Source organism: Paroedura picta, chromosome 9 (assembly GCF_049243985.1).
Source record: "Paroedura picta isolate Pp20150507F chromosome 9, Ppicta_v3.0, whole genome shotgun sequence".
NCBI classification, from domain to species: Eukaryota; Metazoa; Chordata; class Lepidosauria; order Squamata; family Gekkonidae; genus Paroedura; species Paroedura picta.
Window position 1 is genome coordinate 35,594,553 of NC_135377.1, and position 22,581 is coordinate 35,617,133.

A 22,581-nucleotide genomic window follows, 5' to 3' on the forward strand; every position below is an offset into this window, starting at 1 on the left:
GGGGATACGCTTCTAGGTAACACTGTGTGTGAACAAGACCTTGGGCTACTTGTGGATTGTAAACTAAACATGAGCAGGCAGTGTGATGCAGCGGTAAAAAAGGCAAATGCCATTTTGGGCTGTATCAACAGGGGCATCACCTCAAAATCACAAGATGTCATAGTCCCATTGTATACAGCACTGGTCAGACCACACCTGGAGTACTGTGTGCAGTTCTGGAGGCCTCACTTCAAGAAGGACGTAGATAAAATTGAAAGGGTACAGGGGAGAGTGACGAAGATGATCTGGGGCCAAGGGAACAAGCCCTATGAAGATAGGTTGAGGGACTTGGGAATGTTCAGCCTGGAGAAAAGGAGGTTGAGAGGGGACATGATAGCCCTCTTTAAGTATTTGAAAGATTGTCATTTGGAGGAGGGCAGGATGCTGTTCCCATTGGCTGCAGAGGAAAGGACACGGAGTAATGGGTTTAAACTACAAGTACAACGATATAGGCTAGATATCAGGGGAAAAAATTTCACAGTCATAGTAGTTCAGCAGTGGAATAGGCTGCCTAAGAAGGTGGTAAGCTCCCCCTCACTGGAAGTCTTCAAGCAAAGATTGGATACACAGTTTTCTTGGATGATTTAGGATGCTGATCCTGCGTTGAGCAGGGGTTTGGACTAGATGGCCTGTATGGCCCCTTTCAACTCTATGATTCTATGATTCTATGACCTTTGTGACCTGGGCTTCCATTGTAAGGGAAGTGTCCAGTATCATGCCCAGGTTCCTGGCAGAGTGAGTCACTGAGAGCTGCACACCATCCAGGATGCACAGATGTGGTCCCTTCCTACCCAGCCACAGGACCTCTGTCTTTGCAGGGTTGAGCTTCAGATGACTCTGCTTGATCCATTTTGTCACTGTTTCCAGGCATCTGGTTAAGGATTCTGGGGGAGAGTCAGGGCGGTCATCCATCAGTTGGGTGTCATCTGCATATTGATGACAACCTAGCCCAAACCTCTGCACTAGCTGAGCCAGAGGGCGCATAAAGATGTTAAATAAGATAGGAGAGAGGACAGCTCCTTGTGGAACTCCACATGTGAGCTGATGATGGTTAGATACTCTCTCTCCTACTGCTACCCTCTCTTCGCAACCCACCTTGGTCTAGCTGGCATCGGAGGTCATCCATCAGGGTGACTAGCGCTGTCTCTACCCCATGGCCAGGCCAGAAACCCGACTGAAATGGGTCAAGGGTAGAAAATGTCTTCCAGAAATTGAACTAACAACTCCATAGTCATATTAGACTTTAATGCTACTTTTGTTTCTACTAGATAAAATGTCTCAATATTACCTTCCATCAATTCCTAGTAATATTCTTTTAATCCTACGACATTCTCACTAATCTTTATTTACGAATCTGTTAACCACATCTTTCTCTTCAATCTTTCTTTTCTTACTGTACTTACCTAACAAATTCAACCTATTATATTTTTTTATTTACCTTAGTAACCAACTCCTTACTTATCAATGTATTGCTGTTCCTCTGACCTCTATATTTCATCTCCAATTCCTGTAACTTCATAACCTCTGCAGGAGTCCAACATGCCTTAGATTGCTCTCATTTAGGCTTACCTTTCCCCTTAACCACTTCAATTCTTTCCTCTTTTTTTCTATGGGAGGCCTATACCTTCTGTGCTGTCTACTTGTCAAACTACAACTCACAATCCTCTCATCCAAAAGCACCTTTTACCTCTCTCATATGCTTCATTCACATTTACTTTGATGAATCAACACAGACTGAACCTTACCACTTCTATACTCACAAGACCTACAATTATATATCACTATCTCACCTCCATGTACTCCTTAAATATGTTTTTTTAATACCCTAAGTTTGTGAAAATGTTGTTTACATATCCGACATGCTAGAGATCCCTCAGGAAAGTCCACAAACCATCCATCATTACAACTCTCCTTCAATAAAATTTTCTCCACATCCTCACTATTTCCTTCATCTCAACCACCTCACTTGGTCTCCCTTTCTATCCTTAACATCTATGCACATCTCCTCAGGCGCCTTATCCCCGTTGTTAGCCAGCTCAACCTCATCTTTGCCAATGTCACATCTCTCTAGCTTCACTGGATAGCTCAGCACGTCCACTAAGCACCTGAATCCCAACTTAACTTTTAGTCTCAGTCAATTTATGGAGGAAAATTTGTCTCAATTAATCACTCTTCCTCCCACTCAAGGGAATGTGTGGAACCCCATACTTGAATGTAAAGGCAATAAGGGCTATACAAATTGAAACCCCCCATACTATTATCTATAGTGCTCTGGCAACTATCTCTCTGCCAACATCTAGTAAGTTATTTTGGGAAGGAGGCAGCAGCAACCAAACTTGGTCAGGGTATAACCCTCTTATTGGCAGGCCCACATGGAAGAAGTTGGTTCTTATATGCTGATTTTTCTACCAGAAGAAGTCTCAAAGTGTCTTATAATCACCTTTTCTTTCCTCTCCCCATAAAAGACACCCTGTGAGGCAGGGGAGGCTGAGAGAGCCCTGATATTACTGCTCAGTCAGAACAGCTTTCTCAGTGCTGTGGTGAGCCCAAGGTCACCCAGCTGGCTGCATGTGGGGGAGGAGCGGGGAATCAAATGCAGCTCACCAGATTAGAAGCCCATGCTGTGATTCTAAACTATTATGCTACTTCAATAGAGTGTCATAGTTACTCCTGCCATTTACCCGCATTTGATTGAATTTCTTCACTTTGCAAAGTTTTATTTTAATTAAACAGTCAGATTTCCCTATCCTTTGCCAATTCTGTCAACTGTTAGGCACTGGCTGAGGTGGAACACTGACTTGCCTTATCCCCACAGCAGAGACCAAGTCTATCTGTTAGAAATCCCATGACCTGTAGTCCTTGCCAACAAAAGCCAGGTCTTTCCCATAGCAGCCTCCCACAGGGGGAGACCTTTTTCCCCAAGTCCAGGCATAGCCATAATGGCTCATGGCAGGTAGGCCTGTTTTCCTAGTTGCCAGGAATTCCCATGGAAGCCTATAAAAGGTAGACCTGTTGTCCATATAATTCTGTGGCCAAGGCATGGTAGACCCAGATTCTGGAGTGAGCACTTGAACCTGGGAACGTTGACTTGGCCTCTTGAGGGTAGACTTGGCCACAGGAACTGATTTTATCCAGAAAACAGAACAGGTAAACCTGGCTTCCCAAAGGGACTTTAACACCCAAGGCACAGTAAACCTGAAGAGAATGCTTGGGGCCCAGACAGGTGGGCATGGGCTCCCTGATAGAGTTTTTCTTCCCCCTCCACCAAGCCACAGTTGAGTTTTGAGAGAAAGAAATGTCTCTCCACAAAGGGCAAGTCTGTCCTTAGAAACTGTGAAGGCCCCGTGTCTCTTCTCCTGAGTCACCAGCCCTTCGTTTTTCTCTCCACAGGTCTATCCCCTCACCGTTCTGGCACACACCACACTTGGAGTCGCAATGCAAGTAAGTCAACTGTTTATTCTTTGCTTCTTCCACCAGCGTCTTTTCTCCCAGCTCCTTGTTTCACCATCCAACTCCCTTCACCTCTCCCTGCCTTCCTTTTATCCCCTGTGCTAATTCCACCCCTGACCTATAAAACCCCATGCCCCTTCGTCACCCACTTCCTGTTTTGGGGTGTTGCCTACAGGCTGACGCCTCTCAGCATCGTCTCTCATTCTGGCCTTTGATTGCCTTACCCTGGGCCTGGCCCTCCCCGACAGCGGAATCCCCAAGTCCTAGGCTCTCTCCCGCCATCTTCTTTTCCCCATGTGTCAGTCCGTTCCCTACTGCAAGGACCCATACCCCAGGTAAGTCTCCTCCTGTCAGTTCCCCCCTTTTCCACTTTTGACTCTTCTATTTTCGCCACCCTATCCTCCCTGTTTTAACAGTCTGGGCGGGCTTCCCTTGCCGATGACGATTCCTTCACCGCTCGATTCCATATGCCTGGCTATAATCGCTGTTTCGTCACTCTTCTCCTCAGGCCTGAACTCTGTTCCTTGTATGTCCCGACGCCCACCTGCTGCGCTGTCGTCGTCGCCGCTGTTTGTCCCCAACTCCTCCGGACTCCGCAACTGTCCCCCAGGCTGCATTCTGAGCCCAGCATCTTCTGCTCTCAAAAGTAAGTCTTTCTCTTCCCGCTCTTTTCCTGGTTTTGTCTCCTTTCCTGCAGACCCGCCCAGACAGAAACATATGGAATGGCTCACAAGAAACATTACTTCAGTTCACAAATATATTAATACAGTCCATAAAACCATCAAATTTGAACTAAAGCATGATAAGAACAGCACCAATTTTCTAGATGTGATTGTTGAAAAACGAGGCATTCAAACAGACACTTTCAGGAAACTCACAGACATCAACTCATTTTTGGCAGGTGACAGTTTTCACCCGTATCATCTTAAGATTATTCCCCTCTCTGTTACTAAGACTAAAAAGGAGCTGTAGCTGTGAATCTGATTTCATCAAACAGTCTCAGATAACTGAATAGCAATTGGCTGAGAATGGTTACTCAGCCAAAATTCTAAACATGCTCTTCATAAGGCTAAACAAACTCCTATGTTCACTCTTTTACTACCCAAAAATAAAACCAATACTACAGATAAAATGGTTGTTATGTTACAATAAACACTACAATAACAGTTAGAATATCAATAATAAATACTGGTACCTTTTAAACATTCTAGGATGTAATTTAATCCCTTTGTTTTCCTAAAAACAAGAGAAAAATTTCAAGGACATGCTTGTTCATAGAAGATTCCCCCTCATGGGACTTTAGTGAGTACTTCAGATGAAAAAGAATTACTAAGGTTTCTCCTTACCAGCATTGCAAGGCCTGTCAGTGTGTTTTAAAAAGATAACTTTAAGAGTTGCAATAATGATAAAACTTTTTTCACTAACCAATACATTACATGTCCAATGTCTGAGGTTTTATATATATATAGCAAGAAGGCCCATTGCAATCAGGAATGCGATGGATGCTAGGACCCAGGGGACACTGGCAGGTACAGATCTCTCTCTCTCTGTCTCTATCTCCCTCTTGCTGGGTGTCTTAGTGTGCCTTGCAGCAGAAGTCATAGCAGGTAATTAGAGCTGGTTTGAAGGAGGGAAGGAGGACTGGTGTGCAGTTTGGAGCAGCTCTGTCTGTCTCTCTCTCCTTCCGTCGCAACAGGGGTGGCTCTCTCTGTGTCTCTCCCTGCCTCCCTCACAGCAGGAGTGATAGGAGGGAATGAGGGCTCCTGTTAGGTCTGGGAGGGCTGTGTGTGTCTCTGGGGCACATTATGCACGGGGGGGGATAGCGCGCATTCAGGGTGGAATGGTGGCGAGTAAAATCACTGATAACGCATGGAGGCAGCTGCAACCAGCTGCAGATTCGGTGCATGCTGCTGAAAAAGCTGCGTTAGCGAAATGTGGATGAAAGCGCAGCTTCCAGATGACCGGGGTGCAACCAGAAGCGGCGCCGGGGTCACCGCGTGCATAATCAGTTACTCTGGGTTTTCCGCCATTGCGTCCCATCCCATGCATAAGTGGTTTGTTTTGCTTCTTCCCCCTCCGCATTTTCCATGTGACCCGAAATCGCCGTTTCGGCGGCCGTGCATAATGGGCCACACTCTGGTGCATCTGAGAGGAATGTGGCTAGCATTCAGGGAGGTCGGGAGCTGTAGGGGCAGGGCCAATCAGCCACCACACCCTGATTAGCCCTATTCCAACTTGGACAGCTGGACACGTTCCACTCCCCGGGCTATTTCACAAATAGATAGAGGAACCATGGATAAGGATATACTAGGGACAAAGCCCATTGCATTCTAGAATACTATGGGTGCTAGACTGTGGGGGTGGAAGAACTCTGCAGATGGCCTCTCCCTCCCCCAGGACCTGGAAAATCTGGAGGCCCACGGGCAGGGAGCTCACTGGCAGGGGCAGCTCTCCTGCAGCAAGGATCTGCAGCCTCCAAGCTTTGGAGGGAAGTGGAAGGGCGAGAGAGTGGTCAGGGGTGGGGGATGGACAGGCATGCTGGTTGTAGGAGGAGGAACCCAGGGGAAGGACAGTTGCGCTGAGTGGGTGTTAAGTGCTGAATGGCACTTAAGCCATGAGAACAGCTCCCCTTCCTAGGCCTTATCAGAAATATTAAGTGGAACAGATATTTGAAAGTATATACAGACAATGTATAGGTTTAATATCTAGATCTCTAAGAATAAGAATTGGAATGAGATCAGAAATTAGTCTCAGTACCTATGGCCCAGCACTTCAGGATGACTCATCAAACCACCATAGATAGTTGGTTTTATGGCATTAAGATTTCAAAATTTACTGAACATCACTTATCTGCCTGGAAAAGAAGATAAACTTTCCGGATATTTACTCTCAGGACTCTGGAACCCACAAGTTTAAATTAGGAGATTGATATGAATTCATATTGAGTACTGAGAAGTATCAGGAAATTTATTTTTTGCCTGCATCCCACTTTCTGTTTACTTATTCATGGTCTTTGTGGAAAGTGTTTTTCCATTGATTTTGGCTTCATTGAAATTTTGGGCAGATGAAGGAGGGCATCCCAAGAAGAGGTGCTGCAAGAAAGAGTGTGTGATGTCAGTGTTTAGAGTTCCAAAATATTGTTCTGGATTGCCTTTAACACATCCCACTATTTTTGTGATACTATTATTTATTTAATGCCTATTCCAGCCTGTTCCAGAGATATTTTGCACTTGAAAGCATTAATAAAAGGACAGGAGTTCCATTTTTTCATTTCTAAAATATTGTTCCTAAATGTCTGTAATGTGTCTGTGTCTATAAGTTTCTTTCTTTCTTTCTTTCTTTCTTTCTTTCTTTCTTTCTTTCTTTCTTTCTTTCTTTCTTTCTTTCTTTCTTTCTTTCTTTCTTTCTTTCGGTACTTGTTTGTTTAATGCTTGTTCCAGCCTGTTCCGGGCCATTCTGGCTTTTACCCTGTCTCCCACTGACATACAATCACAGAGAAACTTAACTTATAATTCACAATAACTTCAATGGTTTCAGGAAATGTATATTTTGTCTTGTAATTTTCCTGAGAAAGGGAAGCTGGTGAAATTCATTGCTTAAAATGACTGTGCAAAAGTATGACTCAGGAAACAGCTTGTTTGCTTATGCCTGCTGCCCTTTAACCCCACAGAATAATTGTAGGAGAAGCTTGCTGTGCAGGGAATGGGTAAGGTGGGAGAGGCTGTTTGTGAGTAAAATTCACCCTGGGGCTAACAGAACAGAATGAAAGGAAACAGTCTGAATCAATGGTCTAAATACACCAGTAAGATCAATGAGGAATATTGACTTACAATGTACATTTTTGGCCCTCTTTTTGTTCAAAATGGCCTGTGCATGATAAGAATTTATTGCCCTCACTTTGATATTTGGTTCATCTGCACAAGTACATACGTGGGGAACAATACACAGTGGAGTGTGATCAGTCTGATCAGAAATCTCACATGATTTATCTGGCTACTGGGCTTTACCATTTCAGATCACAGGTGGGCACTAAATGATTTACTATGTCTTTTACTGAATCCTCTCTGTAATTTTTATACCACCCCCCTAAAAATCTCACAGTCTTCATTGATTATTCTGGTTACATTATACGGGAATCATACTTTGTTTAATTCAAATTTGTTTCTGATTTTTTCCAAGTGGAAAGGTTTTTTTTCCCATATGTTCATGAATAAAATGCCATTCTTGACAAGACCAGAGTAACAATGTGATTTTCCTCAGGAGTTACTACATCCAGGAAGTTAGAATTCTTTCCACCAGGCATTTTATAATATGAACAATAACAAAAAATATTAATTTGTTTCTTACATTTATCTGCATGCCTGCTTCTACTATCTGTCCCTCTTAATAAAATAGTAAGAGGTGTTGGGGTGGGCTGAGTCCGGGATCAAAACTCCTGGATTGGCCCCTTGGCCCTGGACTAACAAGCAGAGGGGCCCTCACCAGGACAGACCAGAGTTCCATCTAGTCAGCCAGGGACAATCTGGAGACATCGCTGCCAGTCTGCCCCTCACCACCACAGGGAAAGAAGGTCAGTAGGGCTGCCAAGGGGGATGAGAATGGCGGCTTGGACAGGCTGTGCCAGCCCTTTTCGCCCCAAGGTTGTCCTAACTGTCATGTCCAACTGTAACTTTGCCTCAGAACCCTGACAGAGCTGGCAGGAGGCTGGCGAGTGTGCTCCCTCCTCCCCTCCCTTCAGGTTCTTGACACCCATATCTCCACACCCATGCCCTCATTTGCCATCATGCTACCACAACCTCCCACACAACACACATGACAACCCCATGCCCTTACAAACTGGACAACTCCTCCCCTTCCTCTTCCCACTGACAAGCTCTAGCACCCGTTGTATTCTTGGATACAACGGGCTTTGCCTCTAGTTAAACCATAATACAGATCCTGCTACCTGCCATAACATGAGATGGCACTGGCTCTTAAAATTTACAGTTCCATATGATGAAGAGGAAAACTGCTAATTTGCACACATGATTTGCATTTTGATTTATATTCTTGAAAAAAAAATCCAGAGTATATATAGTACATTGCTACTGATAAGGATGAGGAAGTGGCTCAGTTCACACCACATCCTGAAATCTGTCACTTAATATTCTACTGCCTGTTTTACTGTAAAAGCTTATATCTCAATATAATACATACCATTCATACGAACCTAACTTTCACACTCTATCTTAGCCTGACTATTGCCCCACTGCAAAAAGAGAAAGAATGCATAAATGGAAAAGATTACTAATGGAATAATAGGTGGCAAAACAAAAAAAGGAACATGACATTGTACAGAAACAGAATAATATCTGCAAATTAATGAATGTATAAATTAGAATTATTGCATATAGCAATGAGTGCAAACATCATGTGAAAACTCATGCTAATGAATAAGAGTTGATATTATAACCCTTGAAAGTCACATAATCAGTTTGAGGTGATGCCATAAAGGCAATATTCACCCACTGTCCAGAGAGATGACTGTCTCATTGAAGATGCAGGATTAGTCCTGACTGAACAAGCAATAAGGATGCCAGCATCTAGGTAGAACCTGGAGATCCCCCAGAATCACAGCTTATATCCAGACTACAGAGATCTGTTCTCCTGATAGAAACTGATGCTTTGAAGTGTGCACTTGATGGCATTGTACCAGCTGAAGACCCTTGTCCTCCCCTGGTTCCATCTCCTAATCTCCAGACGTTTCCTGACCTGGATCTGGCACCCCAATTCCCACTCCCTGCTGGCAGCCCTAACAAGGAATATCAAATTGTTGCTGCTTTAGTTTCTACAGGACCTAATCTTGATATCTTGTTCATGGCAATAGAGACACAGCTGGCTTTTTCATGCAATACCAAGATGGTCCTGTACGTAGGCTCTCATTGCTCTGAAATCATTCTTTGCAAGACTCTTGAGCAAAGGGTTTCTCAGTAGCAGTTTGAATCCCCCCCCTCACCCAAGTGTGATACAATCAGGATACAAGAGGTTAATTTTTTTTCTCATTTTGATATGTGATTAAAAAGAAGTGCCTTTTTTCTTCTTAAGGGCAGATCCTTTCCTCCAAAATAAATAACTGATTTAATTTCATCTTGATAGCATGCAGTAGCACAGCACATAATTATTTTCTGATGCATTTTTACTGATGGGCCTGTCACTTCTCCTGACAAATCAGGATTTATTGTCACGTTTAAACCTAAATGATAATGTAAAGTTCTTACTGCTACCGTTATTGTCCTTGGACAGCACTTCACAATATATATAAATTCTGTTTTTTGCAAGAAGACAATTGTGCCACTAGCTTTTTGTTACTGCTATATTGCTGCTGTGTTGAAAAAATGACAGATGACACTAGGCCAGATAATTGACTAGAAAATGTAATGGAGCTAGAGCTTTCTTGGCTTCTAGAAACTTCTAATACTGCCCATCATTTTCTAGTGTTATGTATTCACATAGTGATGTTCCCTTATTCAATTTATTCTACATATGCATTACATGACAAACAAAATACATATAAGGCAACAGCAGAGAAAGTGTTTGAACATACTGCTTATTTTTAAATACTTTCACTTTATTTAGATTTACTTTTTAACATCCAAAAATTTGGATTGTGTATCAACAGTAAGTAGAAGACATATAGCCATTTTTTGTGTGTAGCTACACTTAGAGTCGAGTAACTATACATAAGATTGCACTTTAGTCTTGATAATTTGTAACCTTCCCTATGTATTTTCTGTTCTCACTAATATAGTAGAACAGGCAAGATAATGGGGATGAGAAGAAGCTGCAGGAAGCACTGAAGTATATATTTGTTGGTCTTCAAGGAGAAATTGAGTAAAGAGGAATAACAAGAATTTCTCTAAACAACTTGCAGATCTTCATATTTAGTGAAAATGGAGCTCATACATTGTGGAACTCCTCATATGCTGTCGAGCCTGATCCTCTGATGCTGGGCATATTTCAGCTCCTGGAGAGAATCTGGGGGAGATAGCCAGAAAGCTGTGCTGCGCAAGTGGAAGCAAGGCATAAGAATGATGCCTCTGCTCTGACCATTTGTCTTTTTTCCTGCTGGTAAAGGGATTTCAATTCCAAAACAGCCAGAGGCCTGTTGCTTATTCCACCACCTGCAGCAGTACAAGTTCCTCAGGAGTTTATAACTATGATGACTGAAGACTGTTTTGAATATTTTTAAATAGCAGGTCAAACCAACAGTTATTTGATTATTTGATAACATCAGAAAGCTTTTAAAATACCAATCTCTAACTTTTTTTTTTTTTTTTTACCAGAGTCATGTTTCTAACAACAATTTGGCTAAATTAGTTTTAGTTAAGTTTGTACTGATAGGCATTTTATCTTCATAACTTCATCTTCTTATTAGCATAATCTAACATGACTTTTTCTGTCTCCACAAGACAACATGAATCACTAGCAATTTCACACTCTACACTGCATAACAAAAACTGTACAGGGTGCATATGCTTGTTTCAACAAACAATTAGAATTTTCCATTTTCATTGAGCTAGCTTCATCATTGTCTCTACGTTAATTCATTACTTCTGTCAGACTAGAAAAACCAGTCCAATCTGGTATTTGAATTCATCAGAAGTTATCAACATTTATATTAGTTATTTTATCAACCTCCAAAATATCCACCTGTGTCTTTGATTTGACAAACACCCTTATTGCGGTATTGTTGCTAGAATGCGATTCTCTGAGGAGCCATCCACAAGCAGCCAATTATTGCTTCAGATGATGAAAGTATTCATCTTTCTTCAGAGAACTGCTTTTGATGCATTTTCAAGTTGGCCTCCCTACTACTCTTCTCTCCATTTACCTTTCATGTTCATACATGTACACTTTACCCAATGTACTATGTGACCCCATAAAATCAACCAGTATTGTTCTATAAAGCAGCCAGCTAAGTATGTGAAATTATTTATGTTGTGTAATGACATACTGCTTTGTTGTTCAAATAAATATTTTATATATAAACTATTTATACAGAAACTCAAAACAAACAAAAAATCAAACAAGCAGATGTGCATAAACCTTGTAACAGCGTTGAAAGGAGTCAAGAAACTGTTCCATGCAACCTTCTGCCAGAACATTCACCATAAGCGTCTTCTCTGAAACAGCCCATAGGATAGCAGATGCATAGTCCAGAGGTTCATGGATGTATACAAATCAGTCTTATTTTATTTGCAAAGCCCATTCATTGTAAAGTCAAGCTTCAGTGACTTGCTTACAGAGTTTTGACCAATTTTCTGATTCAGTTTCACAAATAGCTACTGATTATACAATACTGGTCAGCTTGGTTTACATATAAGAGTAAGTAAAAATATTGCCATTGGTTTCAGTTCATACATGCCCAGAATTATTCCAAACAAAGCATGTTTAAACAAGTCTCTGCAACCAATTGATGGCTGTAGACAAGTTCTCTCAGTAATACACTTGTCTCATTACGATGCCTTAAAAAAAACTGCATTGGTAAGAAAAAGGCCAGGAAGGTTAGGCCAAGGAATGTTTTCCCCATCATGACAATGCACCTGTTCATTTCTTGAGGACAGCTTGGGCCATGCAATGAGAATTTTGTTGGGAAACTTTACTCTCTGATCTTGCCCCTTCAGACTTCTTTTTGTTCCCAAACCTCTGACTTTTTAAAGGAACACAATTAGAGTCCCTTGAGGATGCCAAAACTGTTTTGATGTTGTGTAATCCAAAAAGTGCAGAATTGGGGGGGGGGGGTTAGAGAGATGGAAACACCGTGTTCAGTTTAGACTTGGATGGAAGTTATGTCAAGAAACAATAGCTTTACATTTTGATATTTTTAAAGGTTTCTAAGACTTTGTAGCAATACTTTTGACTTATTCTCCTATATCCTAGAGTCATCATTGGGCAGATTGTGTGCCTCATTTGAAACTAGCTACATTGATGCATATATGCTACTTTTACTCCTGTGTCATTGATGATCTATAGCAGTCAACATGTTAGTGTTTTCTCAGAACTTATGGAACTGAACTATGTTTCCCAGGCAACAATGCAAGCACATGTAAATATGATCCCAATAATACAAACACACAGTTTTGGAAGCTGGCATTGGGAAACAAGAGAAGCCCAGCAGAACTGAAATAATTAAAGAAACTGTAGAACAATGACTGTTTTACTGTACCTAATGTTTTTCTTGGTAATTTTAAATTGCACTTTATTATTTCCATTTTAAAATTATTTCTCCTTAACAATTTTGGGAGCCTTTTGTGACTGAAGGTGGCATATTGAAATACTATGTAAATAAGCATAGAGAAAATAGATGAAGGATGGGGGTGGGGGAAACAATGTGAGAATGTACCTGTTCAGAGTATTTGCAATACAATTTTGGACCATTTTTCCAAGTGTTTAAGGTTGCTACTTGAAATTTGTAAATCAATATTTTTAAACAGATATGTGGTTGAGCAACTTGGTTTCTAAGTAAACATGTACAGAAGTACTTTTGGTTTAAAACTGAGTTGTCTACCTGGATGGGAAGCTCAGGTTCAGATCCTCACTCTGTCATGAAAGCTTGCCAGTTACACAGTCTCAGTCCAACCTACCTCACTGGTCTGTTTGTTTATTGAGCTTCTAGACCACCCCTCTCCAAATTGGTCTTGGGGCAGCTTACAACGGTTTCATAATTGAAGCCCTGTGCAATAATAAACAAACAAACAAACAAACAAATTCATTCAAATACTAAAATTATTTAACTAAAGGATGCTCTGTCATTATGCATCCCCCAATGCACCTGAGATCATAAAGATAGAATTCCAATTTCAACCAGGCTCAGATGTATGAATCTAAGTACATTGTTTGGTATATATTCTTAGCAACGATCTTACATGTTTGACAGCGCTGAACCTTTAGTGGGTTAGTCAATACTGAAATTTAAAAACTTGTTAATGTTGTATCTTATAGGTACCCAGATATCATAAAATGAAGAACTTTCTTACTACATATATCAAAATTCCTTCTACTAGTATCCTATATCTAAATTCAAGTGGATTGCCATGTCAATCTGAAGTAGCAGAACAAAGTTTGAGTCCACTGGCATTTTTAAACCAACTAAGTTTTATGTCAGCTTCCATGTGCACAGAACACTTCCAAAGCACTCTCCCCATGTAGATTAACTACAGCTGACATTCTATCCTGTTATATCTTTCTGTTGCAGCTATAAATGGGACTGGAGTGGTGATATATTTAGGCAGAAACAGTAAAAAAAAGAGAAAAGAATCAAATAAACAAAATTATCAACTTTAAGTTAAAGTTATGAGCCATGCATTAAATTCTGTGATTTTGCTTCAGTGTAATTATTTTTACACTAGACGTCAGCTGAAAAGAGAATGACCTAGTTTTCTGTTAAGTGTGACTGAGTTAGAAAATGTAAGAAGAGGGCTCCTCAAACATCATAGCATGCTATTTTGCAATGTATAAAACATGTGGCTCAGATATGCAGCTTAGCAAAGTCATACTCTGTCTTCATGGATGGCTGGTTTGAAAAGTTGCAAAACTCAGTGAGCGTGAAAATTCTGCCTCATAGTTGGGCAAGACCAGTTCACTTTTATCCAATTTGTAGTCTATTTTATTGGGGAGAGGGGAAGGATGAACAATTTGGGAATAACAGTTTATACATAAGTCTCCTGAAATTGAGTAGTACTATTATAAACTGCAATGGGAAAGAGGTAGTTGTCTTGTGAGAAGAACTCTATCACAAAATAAATTATAGCTAAAATATATTTAAGAATTCACAGGATTACAGATCTGTGGAGCTGAGTTGTTCACACCAGACAGTGGTCCATGTTACATAGATATAACTAGTGATGAGGTATGAGTGAAAGGAAAGTTAATCACACTTGTTTTATTGGGGAGCCTGTTTCTTATTACCAAACCATGAGCAAATAAACTGAAACTTAATTCAGATAAAGAAGCATTGTAGATCATGATAAAAAGCCCCCAAGACTTATCTGAAAGGGCCATTGCTGCTGCGAGGGAAGGGATGATGACAGGGACCTGGCTGGTGGGAGAGAACTCCCAGCCCTGACATCCTCTGAGCAGCACGTACATTGGCATGGCAACGGGGGGGCATGGCCCAGCCAGGCATCTATTAAATGGATGGCCTGACATTGCTCAGTCTTTTTTGACCCTCAGGGTGCATGAAGATGCGGAACCCACCCTCCCTCCCTGTTTATGAATTGTTAGACAGTTTGTTAGATGTTGGGTTGTATTATTATTTAATTGTCACAGCTGGTGGAAGTGGAGGATCGAAAGGATCAATTTTGGGGTGGCCAAGCTTGTGCATGGCCTCCCTCCTCTTGATTTGGGGGGCCCCTTAAGGGGCTGTGTGGATACAGAACCTGATTGAAGGCTAGCATTTTCAGGGGGCAGGAGAACCCAACAGAGGCTGATGCCTAGAGGTGTCACTCCATGTTGCCTCCCCCCTTTTTCAGCCTACCATTATGTTCGGGATTTTGGACTGGATAGCCAATGCAACCTGTTGAGGGGCATGCTGTGGTGGGCTACCTTGTGGTCAGCTGTCCACAAGAGGGTAGGATCCTCTTCCCATGCTTGCCATGCTCAATGTTGAATAAAGGTTGTGGTCAAATATTTTATGTCAAATTATGGTTGTCAGTGTCCTCATTAAGTGGTCAATATCCCCCTGCAAGTCAAAGCTATTCTGAAACAGTCACTTAGCGGTCAGTCTGATCTTGAATATTTTGTGCCTGTTACACAGGGTAGAAATAGGTAACAGTAGTATTATTTACATTTTATAAGCTTCACAGAATTCCATAGATATAACTAGGCTGAGGTAAACATCATGGCTGGTATTTGACATCTGAATTTGATTGTCTCACAGTTTATCCTACACTGTAACACAACACTGACTCTTCTATGGAATTCTGTGAAGGCCAGACTTGTATATGACAAAATGTGCATGTAACTGAATGGCTATCGGTGCATTTCCAAGCAGAATTACTCCTTTTGAAACCTAGGCCCATTCTGCTCACATAGGATAATGCAGTTTCAATGTGCTTTGGCAGCTGTATTTTTCTGTGCAGAACACTTTACTTCTAAAGTGCATTGAAAGTGCGTTATCTATTGTGTGCAGAATAGCCCCTGTTGAAGTCTTAAAAGCAACTCTGCTTTGGACTTTATATTAGATAATGGACTTTATATTGGACTTTATAAAGATAATGTACTTTATATTAGCTATTTTTATTGATATTAAAATAAATTATGGTACACCTAATGAACAACATGTGATCTGGAAAATACCGATTATTCTACCATTCTATACTTTTACAGACAAAAGAAAGCAGAAGAGAGCCTGAAGTAAACCCACATTTACTCTGTAAAAGAAAAGCATGACAAATAACCACTGAAGGAATTGTCACATCTATCAAAATACAAAACCATTGTTCTCATATGAGATCTCACAGATTTCCTGTTGCTTTTACATAGTGTAACATTTTGACCATGTATTTTTCACTTTCCATACAGCACTGATTTATTTTGTTTCATGATTTTTGGAAAGCCCCCACTCTACCCATCACTGCAACCATTTTCATTTCTTAGTGCTTCACATTAGTTAAAAATTACAAAGCATAAGACTCATATCTTCTTGCATTGGAAGAAAGCACAGGTACTCACAAAATGTGTCTAAACTTTGCCCCAGAATCTACTTGATGCAACAACTATCTTCTCAGAAGTCTTCCAACACAGTCCTTATTTTGAAGAAAATGCCGGTGAATTCAGTGCCTTATCTCTTTTTGTGTTTAGAAATTTAATCACATCCCTATATTCTAAAAGGTTGTTTCTTACTTATCTTCAAAAGACAACAGAGTGTTGACCTCTTAGTCTTCAAGATGTCTTGGAGTAGTCTGACTTCACTCAGTGATACTGATCTTATTGGAAGATTGCAGAAGGATATGAAGAATGTGTGAAAAATATGGCCAAAGCAGAGGAATTTTATGTACGACACATGTAACCACACAGGCATGTGTGATATTTGAATCTGCTGGGAAGGGGGAAACATTACTAAACTGAGAAGAAACTGGAGTACACTGCTGACTTTCAGGAACTGGGTAGCACATCATCTTGAAGTTAAACATTGATCTGACATGGAATTGGATTTGTGACCATAGAACGCAGCTATCCTTGGAAATGCAGAGAGATACCAATGACATATAAAAATAAATTGCTGCATTCTCTTGTATTTAGCATCTGGCAAAAATAACATGAGCTGATAAAAAGTCAAACTATATTCATTGAACTAAAATAATACCTCTGAAAGCTACTAATTAGGTAGCAATTATATGCATACACAGTTCAGAGGCAAATTTACAGTGAAGATATAGGAAGGAGATTAGTGTTCATGAATAGATTGTACAAGTGAAGAAAGATTGCCAAAATGTACAAGTGAAGAAAGATTGCCAAAATATGTTTTGCATGGATTGTTATCAACGACAAAGGCTAACTATTATCAAAGTGGCTTGATAAAACTGTTAATTTATGGGATGCAGTATGGCAATATTATCCTGATGGTTCCATCTGTTGGACAGATGTTAGTCTTAAGTACTGATCAGCACCCAGTGACTGTCTCCATCAGCTTAAATAAGGGCTTCTCTTATTGTCTTCTGTGTTCTTACATGCAGGAAGTACTGTGAAGTTTGTAGCCACATGTTTCAAGATGTGAAGGAGAGATAACAGTTTTGGATGCTTTGCTGTTTAGGTACACTGAGGGAATTAGACTGGGAAAATAAATTTTCTACAAAGAAAATTCAGTCACACAAAGCTTCACAAATGTAATAGGATCATGTATGGAAGGGGTGAAAGGGTTTAACCTTTCTAGCCAAATAGGGTTTTATAATGGAAAGCATTACCTAACCGGTTTTGCTATTAGCTCTTTAAAACAAACAAAAAAAATGGATGGACACCCACATTTAGCTGTTTTTTGTTTTGTTTTCAAGGGCTGAACAGCACATGAAGGAGCTGGTTTTTATTAGTGAAACTATCTGGGCAGGTTGGTTGAACCACTTCTTCCTTCTCTTCTAGACCATTGTGCAAATCAAATTGCTATTTTAAGAATCACTGGAAAGATCTTTATTATACAGAGGCAATTTCCCCCCCCCCTTTTTTTAGCAACACCGAAAGTTGGATTTAGTATGCTTGAGAGAAACTGTGAGGATATTTAGAAGAATGGGGGCTAAGAACTATGATTTATGGAGGGGGTAGGGTTGAATAATTTATGTTCCCAAGATGTTGGTAACACAGAGGTGCTATATGAGACTCTCACCAGCATACTCATTTATTGATTGATTCAACCTTCTTCGTGGTTAAATCTAAATTACTTGTAACGGAAGACATATTTGAAATGAAATTTCTTTTAAACCAATATAACTTGGTCTAAATTAAACCAAAATAGTTAAAATGAAATAATGCCAACTTCATTGTTTAGTTTATCATCTGCTCTATGACAAGTGAGATCTGGGTTGAGATTACTGTTCAGCACAAATCACAATGGATGGCCTTATATCAAGCCTTGCCTAGCCTAGCCTAACTCATGGGTTTTATACACACACACATTAGAATAGCCTTATCTATGCTGACTTGAAGTATCTGAAGCAAGGATAGGATTAAAAATATTATAAAAACATTCCTGTTCCATTATTTTATAACTGTGGTTTAATAATGATCTGATTGAAATATGTATGTCCAAAGAGAGAAACATCAGTTACCAAGTTCACCCTACCTCTCTCTGCCATTATATGCAGCATATCAGGGATTAATACCACAGAAAACTAAGTTATGTTTTTGAGGGTGGGAGGGGGGGAAAGAAACTCTCTAGTCCATGGTAAGATGAGCTGGAAAAAATCCAGCTCACTAACAGATGACCACACCAATTATGTTTAAGCACTTTATGGGAAATCAAGTTTATAGAAAGGTATTTATGGCTCTGCTACTGCCTCTCTAGATTCTCTCCTACATATAATTCTTTTTTCAATCTTTCCATAAGAAAATCAATTATTTCATATTCTGTTTTCAGTTCCGCTTTTCCTTGCCTCAGTTCTTCCACCCTCACTCTGCAAGCACCCCCCCCCGGCCTTCTTTTCCTTTCATATCGCAGCTTTCAGGGGGGAAAGCTGTCTTTCTGCCTGCTATGTTCTTAGGCTTTAGCAATTTTCCATTTCACTTCTTCCTTGTTATACTTTTTTCCATTTAATATTTTTGGAGAAAATTTGTTCTTTTGAAGGTGAACAGGCTACTGTCAAAATGATTCAAACCAAGAATGTTTAAACAGAAAGTTTAGTTTATGGCTAGTTTCTTTTTAATCCTCTGTAACACTTATATATAGACAAGTGGGGACCTTCAACAAACTTGCGGGGCAATTATCCCATGACTCCTACCTTTGCTTCTTCCTCTCTCCCCCTACATCTCTCACACTCTTTTCCCTTTCTGCCATCTTTTAAAACTCTCATTCCTTCATGCAAATCACTTCCTCTCTCTTTCTACCCCATTAGTCTACCAAGCTCCCACCTGCTTTCCCCTCTTCCCCAAATAGCAGAAGTGCTTCTCAGCTAGTCACATGCTCCCCCCCGCCAGGAGCTGTTCTCCAGGAATCACAACAGACCCCCCCCCCCCAGTTGTAGAGCTCAATTCCCCTAAGGGTTGCCAGCTCTAGGTTGGGAAAATCCAGGATATTTGGGCATAGAGCTTTGGGACAATGAGGCTTGGAAAAAGAAGCCATCTCAGCAGCGTATAATGCCACAGACTCAACCAACCAAAGCAGCCATTTTCTCCAGGGGAATTGATCTCTGTCATCTGAACAGCAGTTGTAATTCTGGATACTCTCCAGCCCTCAGCTGGACATTGGCAGTGGTAATTCTTGTGGAGAAAAGGTCTGGTTTTAAGGATCAAGTCTGTGGTATTATCCATGTCTGTCTCTTCTCCTCAAACTCCATCCTCCCCCAGGCTCCACCACACAATTGCCCAGGACTTTCCCAGGAATTGCCAACCCTATCACCTACCCACCCAACAGCCAATCTAACTTTATCTGCCCCTCTGTCTCCAGATTTCTGTCTCCGTCCTCTCTCCTGCAGCCTCTACCTAGGAAAGCTTTCTCCACAGTGGGAACAAAGAAGCTTAAATTATTATCTCCTCCTTTTTATCTGTACCACAGACCTGTCAGGTAGGTTAGGCTGAAAATCCATGACTGGTCCAACATTACCCACTCAGCTTCCACAACAAGATGAGGATCTGAATGTCAATCCTGCGGCACCCTACTCTAAATCTCTAATTGCTGCACCACATGGGTTGAGTTATTTGGCCGAAGCAGGCAACGCCATGGCATTGGCACCAGTGCCACCCCTCTTCCCCCATGCTGCGGCACTGCCTGCTTTGGGCTGGAATGGTTGCTTCGGCAGCCAAAGCACCCAAACCTACCACATAAGTTTTCATAGGGTGGCTGCTGTTGAACAGAAGTACACTGCAAATGGGAGCTTGGTAGATTGATGGGGTAGACAGAGGGAGTGATGGGGGGGGGGCAGAAATTGAGAGGAAGTGACTTGCATGAAGGGATGAGAGTTAAAAAGGGGCTGTGCCCCTTTTACTTCTGTTTTACTGACAAAACTAAACTTGGAATAGTGTAGTTGTCTAACAGTAGTCATTGAGGGAATCCATTTTTAAAGCTACAGGTGCTCATTTATCATTTTTTTGGCATTTTAAAGCTGCCCAGTATATTATTTTAAACTAGGGGCAAAGCCCGTTGTATCCAAGAATACAACGGGCGCTAGAGCTTGGCAGTGGGAAGAGGAAGGGGAGAAGTTGTCCAGTCTGTGAAAGCATGGGGTTGAATGTGTGTGTTGTGTGGGAGGTTGTGGTGGCATGGTGGCAAATGAGGGTATGGGTGTGGAGAGATGGGTGTCAAGAACCTGTGGTGTGGAATGTTCGTTCAGTGTGGGAGAGGACTGACCTTTGGGAATTTGGGCATATTGATTACAGCTGAGCTTTCCAGAGCCATGTCCTCAGAAATGTGAAGGGAAAATCAGACTGGAGACTCTTCTTAGGGGAAGATTACATTGCAACCAATTCCTCCCAGTTCTGAGTCATTTCCCTTCTTATGTGAAACAGAAACCGAAATGTCCCCCTGCCCTAATACACATTACACAGTACACAGGTGTCCACACTGTTCCTTCTTTTCCATTTCTTTACTGGTGATAAAATATTATGTGCCCACATGCTTCTTTCATGGTTGCTCCTTAGAAGAACGGATTTTTGTACCCTATTGCTTACTATCCAAAGGAGTCTCAAAGCGGTTTACAAACACCTTTTCCATTCATCTCTCCACAATAGTCAACCTGTGAGGTATATGGGGTTGTGAGAGATCTGAGAGAACTAGGAATGGGCCACAGTGACCCAGCAGGCCTCAGGTGTCTCAAAGCATTTTCTAATCATCTTCCCTTTCTCTCCTCATAGCAGACTCCCCATGAGGGAGGTGGGGTAGCGAGCCTCACGGGGAAGCTGGCAACCCTAAGAGGAAGACTCTCTGTGCGCAGCAGTCTTGACCTTAGTAAGGTTTTTTATACTGTTTTTTTATTTGCCAGGTCAAGGTTATTTGTTCTCTATTTACAGTTTCAGGCTGTAAATATTTATTTAGATCTTCCTGCACTTTCCAGACTCACAGGACTGATGCTGGTCTGCCTGTCTGCGCCCCAGAATACAAACAGTTGCTGGTAAGGGCTGGACATAGCCCATAGCCCAGGAGGGACACTCCTGCACCACTCCCTACCAACTGCAGGCAAAAATGGCTCCTTTGACGGCTGGACTCTGAGGCATTGTATGATTTTTGAAGTCCCACCTCCAAACCTCCTGGAATATTTCCTTCCCAGGTGTAGCCAACCTCCAGGTGGGGCCTGGAGAGCTCCTGGAATTACAGCTCACCTGCAGAGTATAAAGATCAGCTCCCCAGGCAGAAAGGGCTAATTTGGACAGGGTTGTGGTAGAGAAGAAACATTTAAGTCCACCCACACAAGTTGTTGTTGAATTGAAAGACTTTAGGCCTACTGCACAGGGTTGTTGTGCAGATGAAGCAGGAGACAAAAGAGCCAATTTAATAACATTTTTTATGCTAGTAGATTTGCAAAAATATATTCAGTGGGTAGAAGTCGGGAAAGGAAACAGCAAACACTATTCTGCACATCCTTGTATGCATATGAATTTTTATAATCAGTTAATATTTATAGAAGAGTCAGTTTCCATGTGGCAGCAGCAATGATACCTATTATGACTTGTCATGGATTCAGTGCTGGATATTTCTTAATATGTTCATGCAAAATAGTACCACTTCGGAATGCAGTTGGGAGAAAGCATGCTTTGACATCCTCACCTTTAAAAAATGCTTGGCAGACAGAGTATTTAAAGAACATTCAGGAGGACAGTAACATTAGGATACCATAGGAACAGAACCCTTTATGTGAGAAGGAGTGATTTCAACACTAAATTTTGAATTATACAGTCCCAGGATGGCCAAACGTGTAGATAAATTCTTAGTCTTTTATTTGCAGTTTTCTATAAAGACGTTGAGCATGTTAACATTTTTTTCTGAACAGTGATGTGAAGATCATGCATCACTGACATATCTCCTTTTATTGTAAGAAAGGAGGTCTATATGTCTTTGCCTAATACTTCGTACTAGAAAAAAAATCAAGTACTGCTCCATTCAGTTAAAATTTATTTCCTCATTGCTGTCAAGGTTGTTGATGTACTCTGTAAATGCTGATTCAGGAAGTTACAATTTTCAAGGTCATCTTTTACACCCTGTAAAGAAATGTAGACTAGTCTTTCAGTTAAATTGGTCAATCTTAGAGCTGATGCCCAATTATTCTGGATAATTATGATTTGAGCTCCACCCACCCTAAAGGAACGATTTATTGCAGAAGAGAAAAGGTGATTTTGTTTCATTTTATTTTTTAAACATTCATCCTTTAAGTCATTCAGAGTAAATGGTTAAAGACCTCTTAGTGTTTTGTCCAT

The 22,581-nt window shown here is 41.1% G+C and overlaps 1 long non-coding RNA gene across 1 annotated transcript; it reads left to right on the top strand.

Moving 5' to 3' along the window:
- The first annotated feature begins 783 nt into the window (after nt 1–783).
- LOC143844747 (uncharacterized) lies at nt 784–16,725 on the top strand. The gene is made up of 4 exons (XR_013234127.1): nt 784–858; nt 3,430–3,480; nt 3,998–4,135; nt 15,856–16,725. It is a non-coding gene; the product is annotated as an uncharacterized LOC143844747 (long non-coding RNA).
- The last annotated feature ends 5,856 nt before the right edge of the window (nt 16,726–22,581 follow it).